Raw genomic sequence first — 12709 nt, forward strand, 5'->3', positions numbered from 1 at the left:
TGTGAAAGGGAGGACCATACTCTAATGGAGGCAGATACAGTGTCTAACGCGTAATGCTGAATTCCAGGTGCAAGAATATAGTCAGATAAAAGTAGTTTGGAGTAAAAGCTCCTTTTAAAGTCAAGAACTTGTAAAGTAACTTAGGAGGTTTCCTCGTCTCATAATCTTGTATTTATGGTGTTCTTCCTCCAGTGGATGTCTTAACATTGTAGTTGAACATTTAAAGCTAAATCAATTGCAATAATGAACCCTTTAATTGGGGTTGTGTGTAAGGATGAGCCGAACACCAGAACATCCGAACAGGCAAAAAATTCAGACAAACAAACGAACACCATTAACCACTTAAGGACCGCCTCATGTAAATATATGTCGGCAGAATGGCATGGACGGCACAATCACGTACCCGTACGTGCCTGCCTTCCAGCGGGTGGGGGGTCCGATCAGACCCCCTCCCGCTGGCTGTGGCGGTCCATTTTGCTTCAGGAGAAATCCAGGATGAGGGGATGGCCTTTGGTTTCTGGCCATTCCCCTGCCTGTGTAAGTGTAAACACAGGCAGGAGGAAGTCTTTTTGACCGGACGGCGAGGAGAGAAGACATCCAAGTAAGTGCACCAACAGTCCACTGACACGTAGGTACACATAGGCACACAAATCACCCCAGTCCCCCGCCGATCACCTCCCCGATCACCCTCCAGCCCCCCCCCCCCAGTCACAGTGTCACTGATTGCAGTGATCATTTATTTACTGATCACTGCATTTAGTGTCAGTTGTGACTGTAAAAACTGTCAGGGCAGTTAGTGTTAGGCCCCTTTAGGTCCAGGGTAGCCCCCTACCCCCCCCCAATAAAGGTTTAACCCCTTGATTGCCCCCCAGTTAACCCTTTCACCCCCTTTCGCCAGTGTCACTAAGCGATCGTTTTTCTGATCGCTGCATTAGTGTCACTGGTGCCGCTAGGTAGCTAGTTATTTTTTAGGTTCACTGCCAGGTTTTCATAGTGTTAGGTACCCCCATATATAACCTAATAAAGGTTTTAACCCCCTGATTGCCCCTAGAGTTAACCCTTTCACCAGCGATCCCTGTATAAGTGTCACTGGTGACGCTGGTTAGCCAGTTAGTTATTTAGTTATTTAGGTTCCCTGTCAGGTTTTTATATAGTGTCAGGTACCCCCATATACTACCTAATAAAGGTTTTAACCCCCTGATTGCCCCTAGTTAACCACTTGCTTACTGGGCACTTAAACCCCCCTCATGCCCAGACCAATTTTCAGCTTTCTGCGCTGATGCACTTTGAATGACAATTGCGCGGGCATACAACACTGTACCCAAATGAAATTTTTATCATTTTTTTCCCACAAATAGAGCTTTCTTTTGGTGGTATTTAATTACAGTTGGGAGTTTTATTTTTTGCTAAACAAACAAAAAAAGATGCAAAAAAAAAAAAAAATAATCATGTTTAATAGTTTGTTATAAAATTTTGCAAACAGGTCATTTTTCTCCTTGCACTGGTGGGCACTGATAGGCTGCATTGGTGGTCACTGATAGGCTGCACTGGTGGGCACTGATAGGCATAGTTAAGGCGGCACTAATAGGCACAGATAAGGCGGCACCGATGGGCACAGATAAGGCGGCACTGATGGGCAAAGATGGGCACAGATAAGATGGCACGGATGGGTGGCACAGATGGGTGGCACGGATGGGTGGCACTAAGGGGCACTGATAGGTACCACTGATAGATGGGACTGATGGGGACTGATAGGTGGCACTGATAGGTGGCTCTGATAGGTGGCACTGCTGGGCACTGATGGGCGGCACTGCTGGGCACTGATGGGCACTGGTAGATGGCACTGATGGGCACGGATATGTGGCACTTGGGTGCAGCACCTTTGAGGCAGATTGTGGGCACTGCTGGGTGGCACTGTGTACACTGCTGGGTGGCACTGCTGGGTGGCACTGTGGGCACTGCTGGGTGGCACTGTGGGCACTGCTGGGTGGCACTGACGGGGGGCACTTATTTTTAATGATGTTTAGTGATGAGGGGGCAGGTGGGCACTGGCAGGGGGCAGGTGGGCACTGGCAGGGCTGGCCGTGATCGGGACTGATGTCCCGATCACGCCCGCCGGTGATCGGCTCTTTTTTTTTCTCCTCGCGCTGTCAGCGTGAGGAGGAATAATAGCCGATTACCGGCTCCGTTATATCACATGATCAGCTGTCATTGGCTGACAGCTGATCACGTGATAAGGGGTCGGGATTGACCCCTTGCTCAGATCGGTGATCAGGCGAGTCTCATAAACTCGCCGATCACAGAGCACGCTCGTGCACGGGACGACGTCAATAGACATAGTCCCGGCAAAGGAGATCCGCGCTGTAGCGGTCATTCGGCTATAGCGTGGGTCTCAAGTGGTTAACCCTTTCACCAGTGATCACCGTATAAGTGTTACGGGTGATGCTGGTTAGTTAGTTTGCTTTTTATAGCATCAGGTCACCCGCCATTTATTACCCAATAGTTTAACCCCCTGATCACCCGGCGGGTGATATCAATTAGGTTTTAGGGTCAGATAGGGTCTACGTCGCCCCAGGCAGCGTTAGGTTAGTGCCAGTACCGCTAACACCCACGGGCAAAGCATACACCTCCCTTAGTGGTATAGAATCTGAACAGATCAATATCTGATCTGATCAGATCTATACTAGCGTCCCCAGCAGTTTAGGGTTCCAAAAAAACGCATTGTTAGCGGGATCAATCCAGATACCTGCTAGCACCTGCGTTTTGCCCCTCCGCCCAGCCCAGCCCACCCAAGTGCAGTATCGATCGATCACTGTCACTTACAAAACACTTACAAAACACAACACACAGAACTGCAGGCTTGATCCCTGCGATCGCTAACAGTTTTTTTTGGTAGCGTTTTATACAGTCGCTGACAGCCTAGGTACTTTTTTACCTGTGAGTCTCACTAGTGTACCCCTAAATTTAGAGCCCAAAATGGCAAAGCGAAGGTACACTAGTGAAGAGGCCTACATGTTTCTGAGCATGACAGATAGTGAAGAGGAAGTCACTGATCTGTCAGATTCAGGCTCAGAATACGATCCTGTAGAGGACAGCAGCTCCATGACAGATAGCTCTGACGACGAAGATGAGGTCCCTGCTAACGTCAGGTATACCGGACCCCGATATTCTGATGTTGTTGAGGCTCAGGAACCGCAGGTCCCTCGTATGGAGCAGAGACGTACTAGAGCCGCTCATCCTTCTGGTGAACTGAGAAGCACCAGCGGCCTAGTACACCCTGGACGTACATCCAGCACTGCAGTATCACATGGTGACGTGGCGAGTCCCATAAGTGCAGTTCAAGCTGGCGAGGTGACAAGCACAAGTAGTGTCCAGCTAGTGTCCAGCTGTCATTCCCATAGTGCCCTTCCTGCAGAATTCGCCAATCCTGATTGGGTGCCCACCACTTCTGCAGCACCAGTACTTCCCCCATTCACTGGCCAACCCGGTATTCAGGTGGATACAGCTGATTTTACGCCACTTGATTTTTATTCACTGTATTTTACTGAAGATCTCTATAGATCTATTGTGGACCTAACTAATTTATATGCTGGTCAACACATCGCCGCTAATCCCCAGTTGCCTTCCCTTGCCAGAGATTGGAAAACAGTTACAGTTTCCGAATTTAAGACCTTTCTGGGCTTTTCCCTCAACATGGGCACACATAAATTCATGACGTTGTGGGCATATTGGTCCACGCATCCGACTGACCACATTCCCGTGTTCTCTAACTCCATGTCCAGGAAACGATACGAGCAGATCTTGAGGTTCATGCTTCAATGACAATGAACTTTGTCGTGCTCGTGGAGACCCTGAATATGATCGGCTCTACAAAATTCGGCCCCCCATAAACCACTTCAACCAACGTTTTGCAGCCTTGTTTATTCCCCATCAAGTTGTCTGCGTTGATGAGTGCCTGATTACATTTTCTGGTCGCTTGTCATTCAAACAGTACATTCCCAACAAGCGTACCAGATACGGGGTCAAGCTCTATAAGTTCTGTGACAGGGTCACAAGCTATACATGGAGCTTTACGGTTTATGAGGGAAAAGATAGTTACGTAGAGCCGGAGAACTGCCCTGACTACATAGGAAGCGCTGGCAAGATAGTGTGGAACTTTGTGTCACCCTTATTCGGAAAGGGGTACCACTTGTACGTGGACAATTATTACACGAGCTTGCCACTGTTTAGACATTTGTTTGATCATCAGATTGGAGCATGTGGCACCGTGCGACCTAATCGTCGGGGCTTTCTCCAGTGGCTTGTAGATTCCCGTCTTAGGCTGGGGGAGAGAGCCTGCTTGCGGTGTAATAATTTGCTCGCAATGAAGTGGAGGGATAATAAGAATGTTTTCGTTCTTACCTCCCTTCATGCAGACACGACGGTCACGAATATAACAAAAATATGGGAGGGGTGGACCTCAATGACCAGTTGTTGGCACCGTAAGTTGTTAGTTGCCCGTAAGGCCAGACGCTGGTACAAAAAAGTGTCTGTTTACTTATTTCAATTGGCTTTGCTGAACGCTCATGTGCTATACAGAGCTTCAGGTGGGACTTTATCCTTTCTTTTTTTCCAGAGAGAGATTGTTACAAACCTTCTGTATCCAGACGGTTCTGCACCTCACCAACCAAATGCAGTAAGCCGGCTGCATGAGAGGCATTTTTCGTATGTCCTCCAGAGTACCCCTACCCAACGAACCCCCCAAAGAAGATGTCGTGTCTGTTCCAAGCGCGGATATAGGCGTGACACCCGTTGTTATTGTCCACGCTGTCCTGGCAATCCTGGTCTTTGCATTGGTGAATGTTTTGAACGCTACCACACACTAGTGACGTTTTAGCGTAAGGTACAGCATTTCACAGGCTAGGACACACTAACACAGGGTCTCCCAAGATGCCATCGCATTTTGAGAGACCCGAACCGTTACAGTTGTTAGAGTTAAAAAAAAAGTGTAAAAAAAAAAGTAAAATAAAAAAAAAAATATATATAAAATATAAAAACCAAAAATAGTTGTTTTATTGTTCTCTCTCTCTCTTTTTTTGCTCTTTTTTACTGTATTCTATTCTGCAATATTTTATTATGTTTTTAATGCTTTCTTTCCAAGTATGTCATTTTTTTATACTTTACTGTTTACTGTGTTTTATTGTTAACCATTTTTTTTTAGTTTTCAGGTGCGCCATTCAGCTGCAGCATGGATTTATTTATCTTGACAACAACAGCGTTTTCTCCCATGATACATAAAGCCGTGACTCCAACGCTGTAGGAGGTGATTTCACCACTACAGTTAAAAAAAAAAAGAGCATATATCCTGAAGCATGGGGGCAGCAGGGACAGAGGAGCAATTTTGCTCCTAATGCCACGTACATACGGTCGAAATTCCGACGGAGGGCTTGCCCGTGGAAAAGTTTGACCGTGTGTACGTGGCATAACTTTTTTGCGGGAGGATGTCCCCATGCTTCGGCATATATATATTTTAGGCACAGGTTGCGTTAAAAAATTTTTTTTTTTTACAGTTTTTTTTTTTTTTGGTATTTGCTTTGCAGGTATGGTTTCACTGTTATACTGTAATGTTACTTTGTTTTAATGTTAACCATAATATGCTTAGCAGGTACGCCATTCAGTTGCAGCGTGGATTTATTTATCTTGACAGCAACAGCAATTGCTCCCACAATACATAAAGCCGTGACTCCAAAGCTGTAGGAGGTGATTTCACCACTACCGAAAAAAAAAAAGAGCATATATGCCGAAGCATGGGGGCAGCAGGGGCGGAGGAGCGATTTTGCTAATGCCGCGTACATACGGTCGAAATTCCGACGGAGGGCTTGCCCGTGGGAGGATGCCCCCATGCTTCGGCATATATAAATGGTGCATGTGTTACCGGCCTCAAAATGTGAATTAAGAGAGCCGATGATTGTAGACGCGATGAGATAAGGTGATCAGCTTGGCGTGGACTGCAAAGAATCACACAAACAGCATGAGATATGACCACTGACTTTATGGCTGGAAGTAGTTTAATTTTTACATAACAATACATCTTTTACATTTTTATAGTCACATGTTTATAACCATTAACAATATATATAATACAGATTTTAACTAAAGTATTTTAAAACGTAGTTACAACAATGAACATTACTATATTTTAATAACATGTATATCCCTGTTATTCAGTGTTATAGATAATTATCTTTATCTCTCTGGTACACTTTAAGTGTGCAATAATCATACTAGCAATGTATTGCTTTAATACCAATATTTTCATGGTAGTACTCTTTTTTAACCACTAGATGGTGCACATTGCATGTCTGTATGATGCAATACATAAGCTTTACATACAATAGGTTTTTCTATATTAAATAACAGAAAACATGTGCTTCTATAAATCTATGCCATTTTCAATAAATCAGGTTTAAATATACCTATTTAGAAAGGTTTAGTGTTTATCATAGACATTTGTTCTGACTAATGCAGTATTTTCATGTTCTTATGCACTTTTCACTTGTTTCTGACACATGCTGTTCTAAACTTCTAATTACAGCAAAACTATAGCATAAAATCTGCTGAGACTTTTTCTGCATCTGCTCAAGATGTTTAGGAATCTTTCTATCACAGGTTAATACAGATTAGGAACAATTTAGAGTACATACCTGCAAAGAATCACACAAACAGCATGAGATATGACCACTGACTTTATGGCTGGAAGTAGTTTAATTTCCAGTCACATGGTGTGTGGCCTTATATAGACTCTGTTTGTGTACCTTCTCTGCCATCTACTGGTTATTAATAGAATAGAAGGGACATGTTTAGAAATATAAAAAAAAAAATGAATATGTACTTTGCTTTGGGGTGTCTGTTTTGTGACCATATAAACCCCAGTCCGTCACACATGTATGCCCATCATTAGAAGTGGGTGGATGAAGGGAGGTATTCTAATGGTGGGCATACCCACCAATCAATCTCTTTTTTTCGTTCAGCCAACAGGCTGCATGAAAAAAAAAGATTACAATATATGTCCAACAAGGACCAGCAACGTACTGGTATGTTGCTGGACTTTAAATGGTTATACCAGAATGATGCCTGCGTGTTTAGGTATCATCTTGGTATCATTCTTGCTGAGAGGCATGTCAAGTCCATAGAATATTTTATATTTTGATACACGTTGTGGGAAGAATAATTGTATTTTATTTTTTGCACAAAGTTGTCACTAAATGATATATTGCTCAAACATGACATGGGCATATGTGGTATTACACCCCTAAATACATTCTGTTGCTTCTCCTGAGTATGGGGATACCACATGTGTGGGACTTTTTGTTTCAAATTTCTCTTTATTTTATATTTTAAAACTTACATTCAACATTTATCCCCAAAAAAAAAAAAAAAACACAACATACATCAAATCCATCCCATCCATCCCCCCTTCCCTTCTTATTAGAAAAATTCTTACAAGTTCCCTGAGGTACCCAATTCCTCCCATCTTTTCCAATACTTTGAAATTTTTTTCTCTACATAACCTTCTTGCCTTATTTGCTTTTCCAAAAAAAGCACTTCGCTCATCTCATTTTTCCACTCTGTTACTGTTGGGGCCTCTTCTTTTTTCCAATTACGTGCTATTACAGCTTTAGCTACTGAAGTCATCTGATACAAAAATTCTATCTCTTTCTGTTTTAATTTATTTGATGTATGAGAGAATAATACTGATTTTATATCCATTTCTATTCTTATACCTGTCACCTTCTGATATAGTTCTATTATCTTAACCCAAAATACTCTTATCTTCCAACAGCTATACCAAATATGTTCTAAAGTAACCTTTTCTATCTTACACCTGCAGCAGATTTCAGAGTTTCCTTTATTTATTCTATTCATAACCACTGGGCTTCTATACCATCTTAAGATAATTTTATAGTTTTTTTCCTGATATTTAGTGGCTAAAGGTATTTTATATAATCTTGCAAATATCCCTTCCCATTCTTTCTCTGTCATCTCATTCCCTATTTCTTCCTCCCATTTTCTTACTCCTACTATTTTTTTAATATCACCAACAGGAAGTAATAGGTTATATATTTTAGATATTTTTTTATTTGCTTTATCCTTATTTATTGCCATTTGTTCAAATGCAGTTAATTGTCTATTAATCATTGTCACCATTGGGTCTATGTACGTTTTTAATTGAAAATACTGAAACCATTTATTTTTATATTCTTGCCCCAGTTCCTGAAGTGTTGGCATTTTCCCCTCCTCCATGATTTGTATTATCCATTCATGTTCCTCCATATTCCACCTCAGGAATTTATTCTCTTTTAAGGCTGGCATAAATTCAGGATTGGTGAATAGTGGAGTCATAGGGCCTATTAATGATGACAATTTACCTTTTTTATCATATCATCCCATATTTTTAAAGTTGTTCTTACAAAAATAGGAGTTTCCTTCTCCTCTGGTCTTAACTTAGGATTCACCCATGGTTGATGTTTTATTTTAACCCCTAGTATATCTTCTTCTAGTTTTATCCATTGCTTGCCTTTTGTATTATGTTGCCAATCTATTATTCTCATTAAAGTGGAGCTCCACCCTCTTTTTCAAGTCCCCTGCATCCCCTTCTTCTCTGGCCCCTTAAACACATTTGGCATATCATTTTTTTTTTTTTTTAACTCACATTTTTATCTTTAAAAGTTATCTTGCTTCCTGTTTCCGGCCGCGGCCTGAACTCGTCTTCCCCCGTCCGCTATGCCTCCTGGGAGATGTTTTTTATCAATCCCAGAAGGCACTAGGGGCTGCTGGGCTGTAGTCTCGCGTGATTTCCAAATGACGCAATACAAGGCGGCGCCGGCCGGCGCCATTTTAAATAAGGGCAACGTGGCCTTTGTTGCCAGTGAGATAACAGCAGCAGAAGAAGAAGAGGAAGAAGAATCATTGCAGAGAACAAACGCCTGGAAGATAAAGAAAGAAAAGCTACAGCTCATCGGTAAGTACATCTGTGCTGTGTGCTGGGAAGGGGAGGGGACATTTGATTTGCTGGTGAGATGTTTTTTTTTTTTTATCTGTGCTGTGCTGTGCTGTGCCGTGTGGTGTGGTGTGGTGGGGGAGGGGACATGTGAAGTGAGGTGAGATCAGATCAAATCCTTTTTCTTGTCCAGGGAGATCTTCTTCTGTGTGGTAAGATGTTTGCTTTTTTTTGGCCAGGGAGATCTGCTGGGGGGGGAACGTGTGTGTGTGTGTGTGTGTGTTGTGATGGGAGACATGTGCGGTGGGGGGGGCACGTGTGTGTGTTTGTTGGGACATGTGATGGGAGACGTGTGTGTTGTGATGGGGGTACATGGGACATGTGCTGTGTTGTGGGACATTTCCTTTGCTGTGATGGGGGACATGGGACATGTGCAATGCTGTGGGGGGCCATGTGAGATGTTTTTTTTTATTTTTTTTTTATTTTTTGGCCAGGGAGATCTGCTGGGGGGAACATGTGCTGTGGGGGGGGGGGGGAGGGGGACATGTGCTGGGAGGTGTGTGTGTGTGTGTGTGTGTGTGTGTGTGCGTGCGCGCGCTGTGATGGGAGACATGTGCGGAGGGGGGGTGTGTGCCTGCGTGCGCGCGCTGTGATGGGAGACATGTGCGGAGGGGGGGTGTGTGTGTGCGCGCGCTGTGATGGGAGACATGTGCGGAGGGGGGGTGTGTGTGTGTGCGCGCGCTGTGATGGGAGACATGTGCGGGGGGGGGTGTGTGTGCGCGCGCTGTGATGGGAGACATGTGCGGTGGGGGGTGTGTGTGTGTGCGCGCTGTGATGGGAGACATGTGCGGTGGGGGGGGGTGTGTGTGTGTGTGTGCGCGCTGTGATGGGAGACATGTGCGGTGGGGGGTGTGTGTGTGTGCGCGCGCTGTGATGGGAGACATGTGCGGTGGGGGGGGGGGGGGTGTGCGCGCGCGCGCTGTGATGGGAGACATGTGCGGTGGGGGGGGTGTGTGTGCGCTCGCTGTGATGGGAGACATGTGCGGTGGGGGGGTGGGGGTGTGTGTGTGCGCGCACTGTGATGGGAGACATGTGCGGTGGGGGGGTGTGTGTGTGTGTGTGTGTGTGTGTGTGTGTGTGTGTGTGTGTGTGCGCACTGTGATGGGAGACATGTGCGGTGGGGGTGTGTGTGTGTGTGTGTGTGTGTGTGTGTGTGTGTGTGCGCGCACTGTGATGGGAGACATGTGCGGTGGGGGTGTGTGTGTGTGTGTGTGTGTGTGTGTGTGTGTGTGTGTGCGCGCACTGTGATGGGAGAGATGTGCGGTGGGGGGGGTGTGTGTGTGTGTGTGTGTGTGTGTGTGTGTGTGTGGGTGTGTGTGTGTGTGTGTGTGTGTGTGTGTGTGCGCGTGCTGTGATGGGAGACATGTTGCGGTGGGGGGGGGGTGTGTGTGTGCACGCGCTGTGATGGGAGACATGTGCGGTGGGGGGGTGTGTGTGTGAGTGCGCGCGCGCTGTGATGGGAGACATGTGCGGTGGGGGGGGTGTGTGTGTGTGTGTGTGCGCGCTCGCTGTGATGGGAGACATGTGCGGTGGGGGGGGGTGTGTGTGTGTGTGTGCGCGCGCGCGCTGTGATGGGAGACATGTGCGGTGGGGGGGGTGTGTGTGTGTGCGCGTGCGCTGTGATGGGAGACATGTGCGGTGGGGGTGTGTGTGTGTGTGCGCGTGCGCTGTGATGGGAGACATGTGCGGTGGGGGGGTGTGTGTGTGTGTGTGTGTGTGCGCGCGTGCTGTGATGGGAGACATGTGGGGGGGGGGGTGTGCGCGCGCAGTGGGGGGGTGTGTGTGTGTGCGCGCTGTGATGGGAGATGTGCGGTGGGGGGGATGTGTGCGCGCGCTGTGATTGGAGACGTGTGCGGTGGGGGGGGGGGTGTGTGTGTGTGCGCGCGCGCTGTGATGGGAGACATGTGCGGTGGGGGGGGGTGTGTGCACGCGCTGTGATGGGATACATGTGCGGTGGGGGTGTGTGTGTGCGCGCGCTGTGATGAGAGACATGTGCGGTGGGGGTGTGTGTGTGTGTGCGCGCGCGCGCTGTGATGGGAGACATGTGCGGTGGGGGGGGTGTGTGCACGCGCTGTGATGGGATACATGTGCGGTGGGGGGTGTGTGTGTGCGCGCGCTGTGATGAGAGACATGTGCAGTGGGGGTGTGTGTGTGTGTGTGTGCGCGCGCGCTGTGATAGGAGACATGTGCGGTGGGGGGATGTGTGCGCGCGCTGTGATGAGAGACGTGTGTGTGTGTGTGTGTGTGTGTGCCCGCGCACGCTGTGATGGGAGACATGTGCGGTGGGGGGGTGTGTGTGTGTGTGTGCGCGCGCTGTGATGGGAGACATGTGCGGTGGGGGTGTGTGTGTGTGTGTGTGTGTGTGTGTGTGCGCGCTGTGATGGGAGACGTGTGTGTGTGTGTGTGTGCGCGCGCTGCGATGGGAGACATGTGCGGTGGGGGTGGGGGGCACGTGTGTGTGTGTGTGCTGGGACTTGTGCGGTGGAGGGACGTGTGTGTTGTGATGGGGTACATGGGACATGTGCTGTGTTGTGGACATTTCCTTTGCTGTGATGGGGGACATGTGCAATGCTGTTGGGGGTACATGTGGGGGGCCATGTGAGATGTGCGGGGGACATGCGAAGTGAGCTGTGCGGTGGGGGGGGCATTGGGTTTGGGGGACGTGGGCTGTACTGGGGGACATGGGAGGTGTGGGGGGATGTGCTGTGCAGGTTGATTTTATGTCTCTATACCCCTCTATTCCCACGTCACCCTCATCTGCCCCCTCCCTTCTCTCCCAGAAGCTGTAGGACTGTAGAAATTCATCTTTACTTGGTCTACGCCATTTACAGGTAAGCAATGAACAAAATAATGCAAGTTATTAACAAATGTGTAGATTTTTTTTTTTTCCTCTCTGTGCCTCTCTGTGCCTCTTCTTTTTTTTTTTTTTTTTTTTCTAAATGTATAATTTAATTTTTGTTTTATTGTTTTAAATCTCTAGGTTGAAGATCGAAATGATTTTGTGAATTTTGAAAACCAAAAATGAAGAAATATAGTATGAAAAGGTTCCCTACTCTAAGCTCAATAATATTTTTAAAGTCTCTCTCTTGTGTGTCTCTCTCCCCCCTCTGTGTGTGTCTCTCTCCCCCTCTGTGTGTGTCTCTCTCCCCCTCTGTGTGTGTCTTTCTCCCCCTCTGTGTGTGTCTCTCTCCCCCTCTGTGTGTGTCTCTCTCCCCCTCTGTGTGTGTCTCTCTCTTTCTGTGCCTCTCTCTCTCTTTCTGTGCCTCTCTCTCTCTTTCTGTGCCTCTCTCTCTCTTTCTGTGTGCCTCTCTCTCTCTTTCTGTGTGCCTCTCTCTCTCTTTCTGTGTGCCTCTCTCTCTCTTTCTGTGCCTCTCTCTCTTTCTGTGTGCCTCTCTCTTTCTGTGTGCCTCTCTCTCTCTCTTTCTGTGTGCCTCTCTCTCTCTTTCTGTGTGCCTCTCTTTCTGTGTGCCTCTCTTTCTGTGTGCCTCTCTTTCTGTGTGCCTCTCTCTCTCTGTGCCTCTCTCTCTCTGTGTGCCTCTCTCTCTCTGTGTGCCTCTCTCTCTCTGTGTGCCTCTCTCTCTCTCTCTCTGTGTGCCTCTCTCTCTCTCTCTCTCTCTGTGTGCCTCTCTTTCTGTGTGCCTCTCTCTTTCTGTGTCTCTCTGTGCCTCT

The 12709-nt window shown here is 47.0% G+C and overlaps 1 long non-coding RNA gene across 1 annotated transcript; it reads left to right on the forward strand.

The window, feature by feature from the left end:
- Positions 1–9140: 9140 nt before the first annotated feature.
- Positions 9141–12168, forward strand: LOC143942116 (uncharacterized). Its single transcript, XR_013264692.1, has 3 exons — positions 9141–9192; positions 11821–11871; positions 12021–12168. It is a non-coding gene; the product is annotated as an uncharacterized LOC143942116 (long non-coding RNA).
- The last annotated feature ends 541 nt before the right edge of the window (positions 12169–12709 follow it).

The sequence above is a fragment of the Lithobates pipiens genome, unplaced genomic scaffold (genome assembly GCF_037356315.1).
Source record: "Lithobates pipiens isolate NorthernLeopardFrog02 unplaced genomic scaffold, aLitPip1_a1.2 Scaffold_30, whole genome shotgun sequence".
Classification (NCBI taxonomy): Eukaryota; Metazoa; Chordata; class Amphibia; order Anura; family Ranidae; genus Lithobates; species Lithobates pipiens.